General features: G+C 35.7%; 1 long non-coding RNA gene across 1 annotated transcript in view; it reads left to right on the forward strand.

Annotated features, from left to right (window-relative positions):
• The first annotated feature begins 4,763 nt into the window (after positions 1–4,763).
• Positions 4,764–20,791, forward strand: part of LOC134736473 (uncharacterized) — a 46,465-nt gene continuing 30,437 nt past the window's right edge. The window contains exon 1 of the long non-coding RNA XR_010120499.1: positions 4,764–4,828. This is a non-coding gene — a long non-coding RNA (uncharacterized lncRNA). The remainder of the gene's footprint in view (positions 4,829–20,791) is intronic.

Raw genomic sequence — 20,791 nt, forward strand, 5'->3', positions numbered from 1 at the left:
AGCTCAATCTGTCCTTTTCTTTGTAGCTTCTGATGCAATCAGGAAATGATTTAATGTGTTCCTGTCATTAATAATATAACAAGCTGTAACTAGAATGTACTGAACAACAATCAGTTCATTTTGTTTATTTCAAAATAGGGAAGAGAATGAAAAATAGAGCTCTCCAATTGCTTAGTAAAATAACTACCCTTTCAAACTAGCAGCTTTCATTAATTCAGTACATTGGCACTGTGGAACTGTGGTGACATTTAGTAGCTCATTACCTTTCTTGAGAAAAAGTAAAAAACAGTGAGGTTATGTTTGTGTTCTTTTTCACTTGGCCAGCAAGCTATTTTTAGTGTAAATTATCCATAATACAAATGCATATCTTTAATCTTTGTCTACTTTCGTACATTTGTATTGCTTATTTATACATTTCATTTATAACATTTTCTTGAAATCTTGGCAGATATTTGCTTTCAGGACAAGATTTATCAAATTTATGAACTCAACACTCTATTCTCTGTTAAGGTAAAACCTAGGAGAAAAGACAATTCATACTGGGTGAGGGTGATTAATTTGTTAACAAGATTTAGTGACCATTTGTCTATCTTTACTTTGTCTCTGGTCAGAGTTATAAACTAGCATAACATAGATTTGATGACTATTTCTCTTTTTCAACTTGACTGTGTTTGTCTTGAAAATTATTTTATCCTAAGGGAGCCTATGCCTTTTCATTACACCATACAGCACAGAGTGTTTAATAATATTTCATAGAATAAATAATAAAATATCTTTGGTAAATAAGTGATGAAAATACTTTATACATATATTTGGTTTATAAAGAAACTGGGGCTTAGAAGGAGAAAGAGTGGAAGAATTTATCCTTAGAGTTCATCCTTTGAAGACATCATTTATGGTGTCTGGCAATCTGTTCAATTATTTCTCAGCCAGTACAAGTGTGTCTTCTACAGTGAAGACAATAAGTGATTGAGCAGTTCTATTTAACAATAGTCCTCTTAAGTTACTTTCTGACAAACTGGACCTATGAATAATTTGTTGAATTTTTCAGTACATCACAATATGATTACTCCTTAGCGATAGTGATTCACATATTATTCCCTCACACACGTATCTTAAAGGAAATACTAAGGAGAATGCGTTTTTTAAACTTTATTTTATAGTTTCAACTCACACACAACTTGGAAAATTTAAATTAATGATACCATATCTAACATAAAACCTCTAACAAATGCAGAAAATATTCTACTTTTATATCTAGGGAGAATCTTCCTATATCAGTTTTTTTAAAAGATATTTCAGAAGCTGCCTCAATATGTGTGTGTGTGTGTGTGTGTGCGTCTGTGTGTGTGTGTGTTTAAATATAAGAGGACTTCAAAAAGTTCACGGAAACTGAAATTAAAAAATAAAAAAAATATAACTTTACTTCTCAACATCAGCTCCATTAAGTTCAAGACGCTTTTTGTAGTGATGATATCAGTCATTTATTCCATTCCTAAAGAGCCGAGGGTCCTGAGAATTCTACATGTCAATGGCGTCCTTTTTACATTATTAACAGAGAAAAATGGGTGCCCATTAAAAATTGTTTTCACATTAGAAAACAAAAACAACTCAGAAGGAGCCAACTCAGGACTGTAAGGTGAATGCCTAAGATTTCCCCTTAAAACTCTCTCAAAACTGCCCTTGTTTGATGAGAGAAATGAGCATGTGCATTGTGGTGATGGAGACGGACTCCCGGCAAAGCTTTCCAGGGCATTTTTCTGCTAAAGCTTTGGCTAATTCCAAACACTTGTAGCAAGTAGATGTTACTGTTCTTTGGTCGTCCATAAAGTCAACAAACAAAATGCCTTGAGCATCACAGAAAACTATTGCCATGACCTTTGTTTTTGACTGGTGTGCTTTCGCTTTGACTGCACCACTTCCATCTCTTGTTAGTCATTGCCTTGATTGTGCTTTGTCTTCAGGATCATATTGGTAAAGCCATGTTTCATCTACTGTTGCAGTTCTTCAAAGAACTACTTCAGGATCTCGATCCCATTTGTTTATTTTTTTTTAATTTAAATTCAACGTGGTACATGTGTATATTTTTTACATGTATATATTGTTTTATGGTGGGGATTGGGCTTCTAGTGTACCCATCACCCAAATATTGAACATTTTACACAATGTGTACTTTTTCAGTCTTCGCCCCCCATACTCTCACCTGTTTTGGAGTCCTAGTGTCTATTATTTCCATCTTCAGGTCCATGCGTATGCTTTGTTTAGCTCCCACTTATAAGTAAGGACATGTGGCATTTGATTTTCTGTTTCTGAGTTAGTTTACTTAGGATAATGGAGTCCAGCTCTATCCTTATTGCTGCAAAGAACATGATTTCATTCTTTATAATGGCTGCATAGTATTCCATGGTGTTTATATACCACATTTTCTATATCCACTTATCTGTCGATCGACACTTAGGTTGGTTCCATGACTTTGCTATTGTGAATAGTACTGTGATAAACATATAAATGTATGTGTATTTTTAATATAATGATTTCCTTTGAGTTGATATAAAAATAGAAAATTGGACTTAAACTAAAATGCTTCTTCACCACAAGAGAAATAATCAACAGAGTAAATAAACAACATGCATAATGGGAGAAAATATTTGCAAATTATCCTTCTGATGAAGGATCAATATCCAGAATCTACAAGGAACTCAACAAGAAACAAACAACTCCATTAGAAACTGGGCAAGGCATTGAACAGGCATCTCAAAAGAAGAGATGTAAGTAGCCAACAAACACATGAAAAAATGCTCACCGTCACTAATCATCAGAGCAATACAAATTAAAACTTCACTGAGATATCATCTTACACCATTCAGAACAGCTATTTTTAAAAGTCAGAAAACAACGCATGTTGGTGTGCATGCAGAGAAAAGGGAATGCTCATGTGCTATTGGTGGGAATGTAAATTAGTTCAGCCTCTATGGAAAACAGTCTAGAGATATCTCAAAGAACTGAAAACAGAATTACCATTTGACCCAGAAATCCCACTATTGGGTGTCCACTTCTTTAAAATTTCCATTGAAAATTCTGGTCTTGTCTGCAGCTGGTCTGGGTGCAAAGATTTTGGCACCCATGAAGTGGAGTTCACGCAACTTTAATGTTTTTAGTCAGAACTGTGTAAGCTGATCCAATTGAGATGTCTATGGTGATGGCTATCGTTTCTGCTGTTAACATTGGTCCTCTTCAATTAGGGCACAGCCAAAATTAATTTTTTTTTCCTCACAAATTGATGTGGGTGGTCTGTAGCTGTAGTCATCCTCTTCAACACTATCTCATCCCTTCCTAAAAATGAGTTATTCATTTGTAAGCTGCTGATTTCTTTGGGACCATTGTCCCAATAATCTTCTTGTAAAGCATCAGGGATTTCACCATTCTTTCACTTAAGATTCACCATCAATATGCTGTTTGTTCTTGCTTCAATTTTAGCAGAATTCCTGTTGCCCTGATAGAGGCTGTTTTCACACTGATGTCTTTTTCTTATTAGTGCTTCAAACTAGATCCTTCTCAGAAATGTGATAACAATAACTTGTACAAGTTATTTTGGTGCAAAAAATTGAAATTCATACACTGTTTTTTTTTTGTTTTTGTTTTTGTTTTTTTTTTTTGAGATGGAGTTTTGCTCTTTTTGCCCAGGCTGGAGTGCAATGGCACGATCTCGGATCACCACAACCTCTGCTTCCTGGGTTCAAGCGATTCTCCTGCCTCAGCCTCCCAAATAGCTGGGATTATAGGTATGCGCCACCATGCCTGGCTAATTTTGTATTTTTAGTAGAGACGGAGTTTCTCCATGTTGGTCAGGCTGGTCTCGAACTCCCTACCTCAGGTGATCTGGCCACCTCGGCTTCCCAAAGTGCTGGGATTACAGGCGTGAGCCACCGTGCCTGGTCCCTGGGTTTTTTTTTTTTTTTTTGAGACGGAGTCTTGCTCTGTCACCCAGGCTGGAGTGCAGTGGCGCAATCTCGGCTCACTGCAACCTCCGCCTCCCGGGTTCAAGCGATTCTCCTGCCTCAGCCCTCCAAGTAGCTGGGACTACAGAAGCATGCCACCATGCCTGGCTAATTTTTTGTATTTTTAGTAGAGATGGGGTTTCACCATGTTAGCCAAGATGGTCTCAATCTCCTGACCTCGTGATCTGCTCACCACGGCTTCCCAAAGTGCTGGGATTACAGGTGTGAGCCACTGCACCCAGCCTGTTTTTTCGTAACACGTTTTCCATGAACTTTTTGAAGACCCCCTCATATATCAGCTTTATTGCAGCATAGTAAAAATGCTTTTAAATGTATTTGCAAATGTGACAACAATGGGAGAGATTTTCATAGACTTTCTGTTCCCTGCTGAGTAGGGATGTAGGTAGAAAAGATGGTCTTAAAATTTCAAAGCTTTTAATGTTATTGTTTAAAACTAGGTTAATTATTAACTTAGGCTAAACAAAGCAAGATTAATGAAACTGAAAAATTCCTTGAAGATATTAATAAAGTATTTTTATTGTATCGTTTTGTTTCAACTCCACTCTTCTTAAGTTTCCAAGAGATTTTCAAGAAAATGTTTTTCTTTTCTGTATAACGCATATTAGTAGCTTATAAATTGTCTACCAGTATTTAAATGGAGTACACATATTCTGGATATTAAGCTTAAAAATAATATTTTCAATAACTTGTGTGTGGTCAAATGAATATTCACATGACAAAAATGTCTCTACTCTTTCATTTCAGTTGCATCTTTTCAACAAAGTTGACTCTCTCCCTACAAAGGAAAGTTTGTATCAGCTACTGAGAAGGTAATGTGTTCTCCATGATATTTTCTAGTATTTTCAACTATTAATGTCAGTAATATGCATATATTATATGCTTCTTAAAATACAGCTCTGATTATATTATAAATTTTCAGAATTTGAATTGCTAGGTTAATAATATGCAAGCTATTCTTCAAACAAGTTGAATAATTTACATTGCCAGCAGTAAAGGTGGAGCATGCCTGTTTGCCCGCAGTCTGATTAACACTGGTTAATATTCATTTAAGCCAATATTGCAATTGGCAGATTAGAAATCGTATTTACTTATTTCAGAAATTATATTTTGAGCTTATTTACATTAATAAATTGCTCCTTTATGGTATTTTTCTATTTTTTTCTCCTGAAAATCTATTTCTTATTGACTTGGAATTTATACACACATACATACTTTTTTTAATTTTTTTTTTTTTTTGAGATGGAGTCTTGCTCTGTCGCCCAGGCTGGAGCGCAGTGGCACAGTCTCGACTCACTGCAACTTCTGCCTCCTAGGTTCAACAGATTCTCCTGCCTCAGCCTCCCAAGTAGCTGGGATTACAGGCACACGCCACCATGCCTGGCTAATTTATTTTTAGTAGAGATGGTGTTTTGCCATGTTGGTCAGGCTAGCCTCAAACTCTAGACCTCAAGCGATCTGCCCGCCTTGGCCTCCCAAAGTGCTGGGATTACAGGTGTGAGCCACTGCGCCCAGTCACACACACAATTTTTGATTGCTTTTTAATTTGATGGTGTTATTAAAACTGTATGCTATTTAGAGATCTTGACAGCCACCCCCAAATTTATCTTCATGTTCTCTTTCAGAACCTGAAAAATTACTTACAAATAAAGTCACAGGAACTGGTATATCTCTACAGATTCCTCATGAAACATTCAGACATATCTGTTTATGAGATACACAGAAGTAAAGAGAATCATTATACTAATGTTTAAGTAAGCTTTTATTGAAGAATAATATACATATATTGTGCACAAGTCATTAGTGCACAAATTCATAAATTTTTCAAAAGTAAACTATCATCCAGATTAAGAAAAAGTACATTTCACATTTTTAGAACCCCTTTTGTGCTTTTCCCAGTCACTACTTCCATAAGGAGTCATCATTATGGGGTTTATAGTATCAGAAACTGATTTCCCTTTAGCTTTACATAAGTTAAATAATAAAGTGTGTAATCTTTCATGTCAGGTGTTTTTCATTTTACACTATACGTATGAGATCCATCTTGTTCACTGATTGTTTTGTGTAGTTAAAATTCTTTTATTGCTATAAAGCATTCCTGTAGATTACTATAACATATTTATATATCTCCTATGCACATTAGAGATAATTGGTAGGTCTCAGTATCAGCTTTGTGAACAGAACTCTTAGGAACATTGTTGTATATGTTTTGTGGTAAGAATATGCGTGGGTTTGAGTTTTATATATACTTAGGAATTAAGCTGTGGAGTCAAAGCATTCATGTATATGTTTGGCATTAATAGCTACTGCCAAATCGTTTTCCAAAATGGTCGTTATCAGTTTACAGTCCCTGATATGAGAGACCCAGTTTCTCCACATCTTTCAAATTACTTGATATATTCATTTGCAGTTGTTGTATAACACATTACTGCAAATTTAGTGGTCTAAAACAATATATGTTTGTTATTTTACAGTTTCTATAGGTCAGAAGTTAGAAAATGGCTTAATTATATTCTTTTTTTAGGGACTCACAGGCTGAAATTAAGGTGTTGGACAGGCTGTGTTCTCATCTAGGGGCTTGACTAGGAATGGATTCTTTTCCAAGCTCTTCCCATTTTTGGCAGAGCTAATTTCTTTGTAGTTGTCTAATTCTTGACAGCTTCCTTCTTCAAAACCATCAATGGAGAGAGTTTTTGCTCTTACTTCTAGACCTTTTTCAAAAGGCTCACCTGATTAGGTCATATCCATACAGAATTTATCAACATGGTGAAACTCCGTCTCTACTAAAAATACAAAAAAATTGCCCAGGCGTGGTGGCGTGTGCCTGTAATCCCAGCTACTCGGGAGGCTGAGGCAGGAGAATCACTTGAACCTGAGAGGTGGAGGTTGCAGTGAGCTGAGAACACGCCATTCCACTCCAGCCTGGATGACAAGAGTGAAACTCCAACTCAAAAAAAAAAAAAAATTAGGTTTGGGGGTACATGTGAAGGTTTGTTGCATAGCGAACATATGTTTTAGGATTTGTTGTACATATTATTTCATGACCCAAGTATTAAGCTCAGTACCAACAGTTATCTTTTCTGCTCCCATCCCTCCTCCCACCCTCCCTGATCAAGTAGACCCCGGTGTCTGTTATTTCCTTTGTGTTCATAAGCTCTTATCATTTAGCTCCCATTTATAAGTGAGAACAGTTGGTATCTGGATTTCTGTTCCTGCGTTAGTTTGCTAAGGATACTAGCTCCATCCACGTTCCCACAAAATACACAATCTCATTTTTCATGGCTGCATAGTATTCCATGGTGTATATATACCACTTTTTCTTTATCTAATCTGTCATTGATGGGCATTTAGGTGATTCTATGTCTTTACTGTTGTGAATAGTGCCGCAATGAACATTCACATGCATGTACCTTTATGGTAGAATGATTTATATTCCTCTGGGTATTTACCCAGCAGTAGGATTGCTGGGTCAAATGGTGTTTCTGCTTTTAGCTCTTTGGAGAATCACCATACTGCTTTCCATAATGATTCAACTAATTTACGCTCCTACTAATAATGTATAAGTGTTCCCTTTTCTCTACAACCTTGCTGGCATCTGTTATTTTTTTGACATTTTATTAATATCCATTCTGACTGGTGTGAGATGGTGTCTCATTGTGGTTTTGATTTGCATTTCCCTAATGATCAGTGATATAGAGCTTTTTTTCATATGCTTGTTGGCCGCATGTATGTCTTCTTTTGAGAAGTGTCTGTTCATGTCCTTTGACCACATTTTAATGGGGTTATTTTTCTCTTGTAAATTTGTTTAAGTTCCTTATAGATGCTGGATAATAGACCTTTGTTGGATGCATAGTTTGCAAATATTTTCTCCCATTCTGTAAGTTGTCTGTTTACACTGGTGATGTTTCTTTTGCTATACAGGAGCTCTTAAGTTTAATTAGATCCCATTTGTCAATTTTTGTTTTTGTTGTGATTAATTTTGGTGTCTTTCTCATAAAATCTTTGCCTGTTTCTATGTCCAGGATGGTAGTGCCTAGGTTATCTTCCAGGATTTTTATAGTTTTGGGTTTTACATTTATGTCTTTAAAATCCATCTTGAGTTGATTTTTGTACATGGTAAAAGGAAGGGATTCAGTTTCAGTCTTCCACATATGGCTAGCCAGTTATCTCAGCACCATTTATTGAACAGGGAGTCTTTTACCATTGCTTGTTTTTGTCAGCTTTGTCAAAGATCAGATGGTAGATGTGTGGCCTTATTTCTGGGCTGTCTGTTCTTTTCCATTGGTCTATGCGCCTGTTTTTTACCAGGACCTTGCGGTTTTGGTTACAGTAGCCTTGTAGTATAGTTTGAAGTCAGGTAACAAGATGCCTTCAGCTTTTCTCTTTTTGCTTAGGATTGCCTCAGCTATTTGGGCTCTTTTATGTCCCGTGTGAATTTTAAAACAGTTTTTCCTAGTTCTTTGAAGGATGTCATTGGTTGTTTGGTAGGAATAGCATTGAATCTGTAATTACTTTGGGAAGTATAGTCATTTTAGTCATATTGATTCTTCCTATCTATGAGCTTGGGATGTTTTTCTATTTGTTTGTGTCTTCTCTGTTAAGAGGGAAATTTATAGCACTAAATGCCCATATCACATGTTAGGAAGATCTTAAATTAACAACCTAAATTCACAGCTGAAAGTATAAGAGAAGCATGAACAAATCATCCCCAAAGCTAGCAGAACTAAAGGATATATAGACATGAAAAACCATTCAAAAGATCAACAAAACCGGGACTTGGTTTTTTGAAAAAAATAATACAATAGATAGGCCAGTAGCTAGATTAATAAAGAAGAAAAGAGAGAAGATCCAAATAAACACAATTAGAAATGACAAAGGCAATGTTACTACCAACCTCACAGAAATAAAAACAACTATCAGAAACTACTCTGAACACCTCTACACACATAAACTAGAAAACCTAGAAGATGTGGTTAAATTCCTGGACACATACACCCTCCTGAGACTGAGCAAGGAAGAAATTGATTCTCTGAACAGAGCAATAACAAGCTCCAAAATTGAATCAGTAATAAATAGCCTACCAACTAAAAAAAGCCTGGGACCTAATGGATTCACAGCCAAATTATACAAGATATACAGAGAAGGGATGGTAGCATTCCTACAGAAACTATTCCAAAAGATTGAGTAGGAGGGACTCCTCCCCAACTCATTCTATGAAGCCAACATCTACTTGATACCAAAATCTGACAGAGACACAACAAAAAAAGAAAAGTTCAGGCCATTATCCTTGATGAACATCAATGAAAAAATCCTCAACAAAATATTGGCAAACTGAATCCAGCAGCACATCAAAAAGCAAATCCACCATCATCAAGTAGTCTTCATCCTTGGGATGCAAGTTTGGTTCAATACATGCAAATCAATAAATGTGATTCATCACATAAATAGAATTAAAGACAAAAACCACATGATTATCCCAATAAACACAGAAAAGGCTTTTGATAAAATTCAACACCCTTCATGTTAAAAGCTCTCAATAAAATAGGTATTGAAGGAACATAACTCACAATAATAAAAGCCATCTATGACAAACCCACAGCCAACATTATACTGAATGGGCAAAAGCTGGAAGCATTCCCCCTTGAAAACCAACACAAGACAAGGATGCCCTCTCTCACCATTTCTATTCAGCATAGTATTGGCAGTCTTAACCAGAGCAATCAGGCAAGAGAAAGAAATAAAGGACATCCAAACAGGAAGAGAGGAAGTCAAGCTATCTCTATTTGCAGACAGGATTCTTATCTAGAAAACCCTACAGTCTCAGCCCAAGAGCTCCTCCAGCTGATAAACAACTTCAGCAAAGTTGAAAGATACAAAGCCAGTATACAAAAATCACTATCATTCCTATACACCAACAACAACCAAACCAAGAGCCAAATCAGAAAGGCGATCCCATTCACAATTGCCACAAAAGGAAGAAAACACCTGGGAATACAACTAACTAGGGAGGTAAAAGATATTTGCAATGAGAATTACAAAACACTGCTCAAAGAAATCAGAATACTCTTTTCTATTAACTTAAAGTAAACAGATTAGAGACCTTAATTATCTATGCACAATTCATTCACTTTTGTCATATTGTATTAGAACCAATTTACAGATGCTGCCCATACTTTAAGGTTGGGGATTACACAAAGTCTATACAGACAAAGATTCTGAACTCATGGATCTTAGAATTCTGCCTTCCACACTTCAGTTTTGTTTACTTTTTAATTTTAGCCATTTTGGTGACATTGAATTTTGGTTTTAATTTCCATTTCCCTGATGTCGTGAAATTGAGCACATTTTCATATTTCACTGTCCATTCGTATATCTTCTTTTGTCAAATGTCTGTTAAAGTCTTTTACCCATTCATCTATAGGTTTGAGTCTATTGCTTATGGACTGAGAGGATTTCTTTACTGTTTCAGTGGCATGGTATAGTTAATAATAATACTTAATTTTAATATAGTTTTTCTTATAATTTATTCTTTATGCTTAGTATGTTTTGTAGCTTATTTAATTAATAAATTTTTGCCTAACCCAAAGTCATGAATTTTGTCTCGTATGTTTTCTTCTAAAAGCTTTCCCTTTTACTTTCCATAATTCATATTAAACAATCTAGAATCGATTTTACAATATTGTGTTAAGAGTTACTTTTACTATGTAGATATCCTCTTATGTGTGCACAGAATCAGTAAATGGCACCAGAGGAATCAGGGTTGTAGTGTGTCGACTCACTTTTTTATGTTTTTCTGCCTTCTGATGCCTACACTCCTGTCATCCTCAAAGCTTTTGCAGCTCTCTAATACCTTTGAACAGATAATTTTTGAATTTTATTTTGCTTTTGTAACTGTTCTAGTGGGAGCCATGTCTTTTTGTTTTATTATAAATTCATAATATTTTACATATTTATAAAGTACATGTTATTTTGTTACATGCATAAAATATGTAATTATGAAGTCAGGGTATTTGAGGTGTACATCATTTTGGGTTATTTCTCATCTTTATGTGTTAAGAAAAATTCAAGTCCTCTCTTCTAGCTAGTTTAAAATATACAATACATTGTTATTAACTATAGTCACTCACTTTGCTGTTGAATGGTAGAACTTATACCTTTCCTTTAACTGTTTGTTTATATGTGTTAACCTACCTGTCTTCATCCCATCCAACCACACTTCCCAGCATATGGTATCTATCATTCAACTCTGTATTTTTGTGAAATCAAGTTTTTTAAACTCATAAAAATGAGCGAGAATATGTGATAGTTTTCTTTCTGTGACTTGATTATTTCACTTAACATAATAACCCCAGTTTCATTCATGTTGCTGCAAATAACATGATTTCATTATTTTTTAAATGGCTGAATAGTATTCCATTATGTATATGTACCACATTTTCTTTATCCATTCATCCATTGATGGACATTTAGGTTGATTCCATGTCTTTGCTATTGTGAATAGTGTTGCAATAAACATGCCAGTGCAGGAATCCCTTTGATATATCAATTTATTTTCCTTTGAATAGATAACCAGTAGTGTGATTGCTGGAGCTATGGTAGTTGTCATTTTAGTTCTTTGAGAAATCTCCATACCGTTTTCCATAGTGGTTGTACTAACTTAGATTCCCACCAACAGTTTACAAGAGTTTTCTCCACATCAGCACCAGTATGTTATATATTTTTTTGGCTTTTTAATAACAGGCATTCTGACTGAGGTAAGATAATACTTCATTGTGGTTTTGATTTGTGTTTCCCTGGTGATTAGTATGTTGAGCATTTGTTCGTATGCTTGTTAGCTATTTGTATGTCTTCTTTTAAGAAATGTCTATTCATGTCCTTTGTCCACTTAAAAATTGTTTGCTGTTGTTTGAGTTCCCTGCATATTCTAGATATTAGTCCTTTGTTGGTTGAATAATTTGCAAACATTTTGTTCCATTCAACAGATTAGTACATCACACTGTTAATGTTTTTATCTTGCTATAGAGAAGTTCTTTAGTCAATATAGTCTTATTTGTCTATTTATGTTGTAGTTTCCTATGCTTTTGAGGTCTTAGCTGTAAATTTTTTTGCATAGACCAATGTCCTGAAGTGTTTTCATTATAATTTCTTCTAGAATTTTTACAGATTCAGGTCTTACATTTGAGTCTTTAATGTATCTAGAGTTGATTTTTGTATGTTGAGGATAGGAGTCCAGTTTCATTCTTCTGCATATTGCAGTACAACTTTCCCAGGAAAATTTAGTTAAAAAGGTGTATTTTCCCTAGTATATATTCTTCGTGCCTTTGTCAAAAATCAGTTGGATGTAAATATGTGATTTTATTTCTGGGTTCTATATTCTGTTTCATTGGTTCTATATTCTGTGTCCGTTATTATACTAATACCATGCTGTTTTGGTTGCTATCGCTTTGTAATATATTTTGAAGTCAGGTAGTGTGATACTTTCAGCTTTGTTCTTTTTGCTTTGGATTGTTCTGGCTCTTTGGGCTCTTTTTTTGTTCCATATGAATTATAGGATTATTTTTTATATTTTGGGGAAAATGACATTGGTATTTTGATAAAATTGCATTGTAGCTGTATATTGCTTGAAGCAGTGTGATCATTTTAATAATATTAATTCTTCTGATTCATGAGCATGGGATAGCTTTCCATTTGTTTGTGTCCTCTTCAGTGTTTTTCATGAGTGTTTTGTAGTTTTCCTTATAGAGATCTTTTACCTTGGTTAAATTTATTTCTAGGTTTTTTTTTTTTTTATTACCTATTGTAAGTGGGATTGCCTTGTTGATTTCTTTGTCTGTTTTATTATTGTGTATAGAAATGCTACTAATTATTGTTTATTGATTGTAAGTGTTCTGCAGCTTTATTAAATTTGTTGCAAATAGGGATGATTTGACTTCCTTTGTTCCAGTTTGCATGGTTTTTTCTTTCTCTTGCCTGATTGTTTTAGCTAAGACTTTTAGTACTATGTTGAATGGGGATGGTTAAAATGGGCATCCTTGTCTTGTTCCAGTAATTAGGGTAAATGATTTCAACTTTTCCTCATTTAGTGTAATGTTGACTCTGGATTTGTTGTATATAACCTTTATTATTTCGAGGTCTGTTATTTCTATGCCTAGTTTGTTGAGAGTTGTTATCATGAAAGATATTGAAGTTTATCAAATGCTTTTGCTGTGCCTATTGAGATAATCATATGGTTTTTGTCTTTCATTCTGCGGATGTGCCATGCCATATTTATTGATATGTGTATGTTAAACTATTGTTGCATTCCTCACATAAATCTTACTTGATTATGATATATTATCTTTTTGATGTGTTGTTGAATTTGGTTTGCTAGTATACTGTTGAGGATTTTTGCATCTATGTTTATCAGGGATATTGGCCTGTAGTTTTTGTTGTTGTTGTTGCTATGTCCTTCTCTGGTTTTGATATGAAGGTAATATTGGCTTCATAGAATGAATTAGGAAGAGTTCCCTCCTCTTTAATATTTTGGAATAGTTTGAGGATGATTGGTGTTTATATGTGTATTAGAAAAGGCAGTGAATCCATCTGGTCCTGGGCTTTTCTTTGTTGGGAGATTTTTAAATTACTATTTCAATGCTACTAATTATTGGTCTGTTCAGGTTTTCTATTTATTCCTGATTCAATCTTGGTAGGTTGTATGCATCCAGGAATTTATGTATTTCCTCTAGGTTTTCTAATTTGTTAGCATTTAGTTGTTCATTATTGTCTCTGATGAGCTGTTGTATTTCTGTAGTATTAATGTCTCATTTTTGATCTCTTTGTCTTCTCTCTTATTTTCTTGGTTAGTCTAGCTGGTGGCTTATAAAGTTTGTTTATCCCTTAAATAACCAATTTTGTGTTTCACTGATTTTTTATTCCTTATTTTTGTGTAATTTTAATCTGATTTTTATTATTTCTTTATTCTGCTAATTTTTGGTTTGGTATGTTCTTGCTTTTTTAGTTCTTTGAGTGGCAATGTTAGATTGTTTATTTTATGTCTCTCCATTCTATGGATGTAGGTGTTTATTGCTATAAATTTCTTATATTACTGCTTTTACTGTATCCCACAGGTGTTGGCATGTTGTATGTCTATTTTCACTGGTTTCAGGAATTTTTTTGATTTCCATTTTAAATTCCTCATGACCCAATGGTCATTCAGGATCATGTTGTTTAATTTCCGTGTAGGTGTATAGTTTCCAGTGTTCCTCTTAGTATTGATTTCCAGTTTTATTGCATTGTGATCTGAGAAGATATTTGATATGATTTCTATTTTTTAAAATATCGTTTTTAAAAGTATCTTTTTAAAAAATATTATTTAAAAAATAAAAATAGACTTGTTGTGTGGCCTGACATATTATCTATCTTGAATAATGTTATATGTGCTGATGAGAATAATGTGTATTCTGCAGTAGGATAAAATGTTTTGTAAATGTCTATTAGGTCCATTTGGTCTAAAGTCCAGTTTTAATCCAGTGTTTTTTTGATTTTGTATCTAAATGTTCTATCTAATGCAGAGAGTGAAGGTATTGGAGTCTATCTCTCTCTTTAGATCTAGTAATATTTTCTTACGCATCTGAGTGCTCCAGGGTTTGTTGCATATATATTTAGAATTGTTATTTTATTTTGCTGGATTTGTCACTTCATCATTATATAATGACCTTCCTTATGTTTTTTTTAAATTTTTTTTTCTGTTTTTGGCTTAAAGTTTGTTCCATATAAGTGTAGCTTCTCTTGCTCACTTTGCTTTCCTTTTGCATAAAATACCTTTTTTCATCCTTTTACTTTGAGTTTATATGTGTATTTACAGAGAAAGTGCATTTCTTATAGGCACCATATAGTGGGATTAATTGGATTATGTTTTCTTATCCATTCAGCCAGTATATCTTTTAAGTGGAGAATATAATCCATTTACATTTAAGGTAATTATTAATATGTGAGGTTTTTTCCCAGTCACACTGTTAATTAATTTTGGTTGTTTTGTATTTTTTTTGTTTTTTTCTCTTATTATTTGTCATTTTGTATTGGTAATGACCTGTAGTTGTATCGGTAATGACCTGTAGTAGTATCATTTATGTCTCTTTCTCTTTCTCATTTGTGTGTTTCCTTTACTATTGAGTTTTATACTTGTGTGTGTTTTTATGCTGGCAAATGTTATCCTTTAGCTTCCAGATTTAAGCCCCTTTTGTGCATTTCTTATAGGACTGATCTAGTGGTGATGAATTTTCTGAGCATTTGTTTGTCTGGAAAAGACTATATCTTTCACTTGTGAAAGATAACTTTGCTGGATGTAGTATAATTGATCAGCAGTTTTTTTTTTTTTCTTTCAGCACAGTAAATATGTCATTCCATTTTCTCCTGTCCTATAAGGTTTCTGCTGAGAAATCTACTGTTAGTCTGGTGGAGGTTCCTTTATAGATGACATTTTTCTCTTTCTGTTTTTACAATTCTTTCTTTCTTATTAACTTTAAATATTTTGACTGTAATGTGAAGTGGAGGCCTCTTACATTATATCTGTTTGGGGATTGTTGCCCCTTCTGTATCTGGGTGTCTTAATCTCTTGCTAGACTTGGGAAGTTTCATCTATTATTTTATTAAATAGGTTTTATAATTATTTTGTGCTCTCTTTTCCTTCTAAGATACTGATAATTCATACATTTGGTCACTTCATGATGTCCCATATATCATGAAAGTTTTATTCATTCTTTTTTTCTCATTTATTTTTTTTTTTTCTGATAAGAATCTCACTCTGTCACCCAGGCAGAAGTGTAGTGGCATGATCATTGCTCACTGTAGCCTTGACCTTCTGGGCTCAAGTGATCCTCCTGCCTCAACCTTCTGAGTACCTGGGACTACAGTCATGTGCCACCATGCCTGTATAATTTATTTATTTATTTATTTTTGTAGAGACAGAGTCTTACTATTTTTCCCAGGCTATCCTCCAACTCCTGAGCTCAAGCAATCCTTTCTCTTCAGCCTCCCACAGTGCTAGGATTACAGGCATGTGCCACCATGCCTGTCCTCCTTATTGTTGGCTAACTGGATTATTTCAAAAGATTTGTCTTCAAGTTTTGAGATTCTTTCTCTGCTTTATGCAGTCTATTGTTGAAACTTTTGAATGCATTTTACATTTCCTTCAGTGAATTCTTCAGTTCCAGAATTTGTTTTAATTTTATGATATCTATCTCTTTGTTAAATTTCTCATCACATCCTGAATTGTTTTTCTGACTTCTATTGCATCTGGCATGTCAGTCACTTCTTTCAACATTTTGAGTTTGCTTTCATAGGAGAGGACCTTTTCCTGAAGATCTCTCTGTGATGTTGGTTGGGTGGGTCACTTTACCTTTGATTTTTGTTATATGCAGTAATGTAGTCTCTGTACAATTTCTTTGGCTTTAAAAAGTGTCAGTGGCATCTGAGATTTCCTCAGTGGCTTAGGGTGCAGTTATTATTGGAGGCTGTGGTGAAGTTTTGTGGGAATTAGGATACTAGGTAGGCCAGAGTTCAGGTTTCAGTAGTTGCAGCAGTGAGCTGTCTTTTGGGTTCAGGGTGGTTTACACTGACACTAGTTGGTTGATTCTTGAATCTCCAAGTGGCTTACTCTGATGCTTGGTAGTGGCAGCCATAACCTTTGCAGGTTGGTGGGTTATTGGGCCCCTGTTCAGATGGTGTGGTGTGGGTGATCACAGTGGCAGTGCCCTTCCCTGGGAAAGAGCAGTGCCCACTTCAGTGACAGAAGTGTAGGCTGGCAGGTGAGGAGTATGCATACCACTTATACCTCATCTGAGGGGGTGGCAGTCACAGCCTCTCATGCCTACGCCCTGGAGTTAATAGCCAGCTCTTCTCTTGTACCTCAGTCACAGCATTGCTGGAATTCAAGACAGTGCATAGTCTGTTGGGGGAAAGGGCTTTAGAACAGTGTCTCACTAACACCTCAGTTCTAAAAACAGCAGTCTGTGTTTCAGGTGTGTCTCTGCCCTGTGTGGGATAACCTGGAGTCACTTTTGCCTAGGCGCCAGGAGCAGCAGCCTGTGCTTCTCTTGCATCTCAGTGGCAGCATTGTGGGGCTCCAGGACAGTGCACCATCTGTTGGAAGTGGAGTTATAAAATGGCACTTTGCTGTAGCAGCTTAGGTCTCAAGAAATATCAGACACCCAGTGTGAGTGTCCTTCCTGGGGCAATGACATAATAAAATCTCCCAGCCACACCCTCTATTAGTTTCAGAATCTGTGAGTGTAGAGGGCTCTCTTGTGGCTAGAATTGCAGGAGTCTGTGGTGAAAATGTGGACCACTGAGAATGTTTCATTTACCCTTTCCTTGTGTTGGGGAGTCTCTCTTGGCTCCCAGCTGAACGAGGTTGAGCAGACTGCCTCGATTCTTTTTCTTTCCTTGCTTAGGTATTGCTTATTCATTTTCTGTTGAACTCCAGTGTTTTCTCTTGGATGATATCTTCAAAGTGCGATTATCTACTTGCTATTTTAGTTCTTTTTAGTGGAGAAAGCTAGTACCAAATGTCTTTAGTCAACCATCTTGAAGAAATGGATACATTTCTAGACACATACCACCTACAAAGATTGAAACATGAATAAATCCAAAACTTGAACAGGCAAATAAGAAGTAACAAGATTGAAGCTATAATGAAAATTCTCCCAGAAAATAAAACCCTGGGAACCAATGGCTTCGCTGCTTTAAACTACCAAACATTTAAAGAACTACAACATGTGGTGTTTGGTTACATGGATGAGTACTTTAGTAGTGACTTCTGAGATTTTGGTGTACCCCTCACCTGAGTAGCATACACTGAACCCAATGTGTAGTTTTTTATGCCTCACCCCCTCCCACCCTTCCCCCCGAGTCCTCAGAGTCCATTATATCATTCTTATGCCTTTGCGTCCTCACATCTTAGCTCCCATTTGTAAGTGAGAGCATAGAATATTTGGTTTTAAAATACACACCTATGTTAGTTCTCCATCGCTACATAACACATTGCCAAAAATTTAGCAGCAGCTTAACACAATATATCTTCATTATCTCATGGTTTCTGTACATCAGGAGTCAGTGCAAGCATGGCTTCACTGGGTTCTCTGTTTCAGGATCTGCAATCAATGTTTCAGCTGTGGTGTGTTCTTATTTATAGGCTTGATCAGGGAGAATCTGCTTTCAAGCACATTCAAGTTGTGAGCAGAATTCATTTTTCTGCACTGTATGACTGAGGGCACTGGTCTTCTGCTGTGTGTTGGCTGGAAGCTGTCCTCAAGTCCTAAAGGCAAATCAGTTGCTTACCATATCCATGTGGCCTCTCATTTGGCAGTTCATGCACGGGTGTTTGCTTCCTCATGTCAAGCAGGAGAGCTTTTATCTTCAGTTGACTAAGATGAAATCTTACATAATGAAACATAATCTTGGGAGTGACATCTCATCAGCTCTGCCATATTTGTTTGGCTAGAAGCGAATCTCAAGTCCCATCCAGACTCGGATTACACAGTGCTTAATACTAGGGAGTGGGGATCATGGGACCATCCTAGAATTCTACTGATCACAGCTTCCTAAAGCATAAGTACTATAATAACCTTAATGGAGTTTATGATTAAATTACACTTCTGTGTGTAACAACTTTTAGTGGTATGTGTACATCTAGTTTTAGTACAAGCATACCTCAGAGATATTGCAGGTTCAGTTTCAGACCATAGCAGTACAGCAAATATTGCAATAAAGCAAGTCAGACAAAATTTTTGGTTTCCCATGCATATGAAAATTATGTTTATCCTATGCTATATTCTATTAAGTGTGCCATGGTATTATGGCTAAAAAATGTATATAACTTAATTTTAAAAATACATTATTCCTAAAAATTGCTAACACTCATCTGAGCCTTCAGAAAGTTTTAATCTTTTCATTGGTGGGAGTTCTTGCCTACCTGTTGATGGCTACTGTCAGGGTGGTGGTTGCTGAAGTTCAAGGTGTGGCAATTTCTTAGAATAAGACAACAGTGAAGTTTGCTGCATCAATTGATTCTTCCTTTAATGAAAGATTTCTCTGTAGCATGCAATGCTGTTTGAAAGCATTTTATCTTCAATAGAACTTCTTTAATATTTGGAGTTAATCCTTTCAAACCCAGCTGCTGCTTTGTCAATGAAGTTTATGGAATATCCTAAATCCTTTGTTGTCATTTCAACAGTGTTCACAGCATCTTCAACATTAATTTCCTTCTGGAGAAACCACCTTTTTCCCCTCCTCCATAAGAAGGAATTCCTCATCTGTTCAACTTCTTTCATGAGATTGCAGCAATTCAGTCACATCTTCAGGCTTCACTTCTCATTCTAATTCTCTAGCTATTTCCACCACATCTGCAGTGACTTTCTCCACTGAAGTCTTGAACCTCTCAAAGTCATTCATAAGGGTTGGTATTAACTTCTTCCAAATCCCTGTTGATATTGATACTTTGACTTCTTCCCATGAATTATGAATGTTGTTAATGAATGTTCTTAAACATCTAGGATGGTGAATCCTTTCCAGGTGGTTTTTTAAAGTTACTTTGCCAAGATCCATCAAAGGAATCACTATGTATGCTGGTTATTGCCTTATGAAATGTATTTGTTAAAAAATAAGACTCCAAAATTGAAATTGTTTCTAGATCATGCACTGCAGAATGGATGTTGTGTAAGCAGGTATGAAAACAACATTAATCCCTTGTAGATCTCCATCAGAGCTCCTGGGTGACAAGGTGCATTGTCGGTGAACAGTAATGTTTTGAAATAATCTTTTATTTTCTGAGCAGTGGGTCTCAACAGTAGGCTTAACATACTCAGTAAACCATGTTTTATAAAGCACAGGCAAAGATAGATTTAATATCATTCATAAGGGCTCCCGGGTTTTCTAAATGGTAAATGAGCACTGGCTTCAATTAAAGTCACCAGCTGCATTAGCCTGTAACAAGAGAGTTGGTCTGTCCTTTGATGTTTTTCAGCCAGTCATTGGCATCTCTTCTCTAGTTATGAAAGTCCTAGATGGGATCTTCTTCCTTACTAGCCTGTTTTACCTATACTGAACATCTATTGTTTAGTGCAGCCACCTTCTTCAATAATCTTAACTAGATTTTTTGGATAACTTGCTTCAGCTTCTCCATCAGCACTTGCTTCATCTTGCACTTTCATGTTATGGAGATTCTTTCCCTAAATCTCATTAACTAACCTGTGCTGGCTTCCAACTTTTCTTCTGAAGCTTTCTCACCTCTCCTAGCCTTCATAGAACTGAAGTCAGGTCCTTGTTTTGGATTAGGCTTTGGCTTTAAGGGAATGTTGTGGTTGGTTTAATCTTCTGCCCAGGCCACTCACATTTTCTCCATATTAACAATAAGGCTGTTTCGCTTTCTTATCATTCGTGTTTTCGCTGGAGTAGCACTTCTAATTTTCTTTAAGAACTTTTCCTTTGCATTCACAACTTGGCTAACTATTTGGCACAAGAGGCCTATCTTTTGGCCTATCTCAGCTTTCAAAATACCTTCTTCACTAAATTTAATCATTTCCAGCTTTTAATTTAATGTGAGAGATGTGTAACTCCTCTTTTCACTTAAACATTTAGAGGCCATTGCGGGATTATTAATTGACCGAGTTTCAAAATTGTTTTGTCTTAGGGAATAGGGAGTCTTTGGGAGAGGGAGTGAGATGAGGGAACAGCCAGCTGGAGAAGCAGTTGGAACACACACAACATTTTAATGATTAACTTCACTGTCTTGTAGCAAT

This window comes from Symphalangus syndactylus, chromosome 4 (genome assembly GCF_028878055.3).
Source record: "Symphalangus syndactylus isolate Jambi chromosome 4, NHGRI_mSymSyn1-v2.1_pri, whole genome shotgun sequence".
NCBI classification, from domain to species: Eukaryota; Metazoa; Chordata; class Mammalia; order Primates; family Hylobatidae; genus Symphalangus; species Symphalangus syndactylus.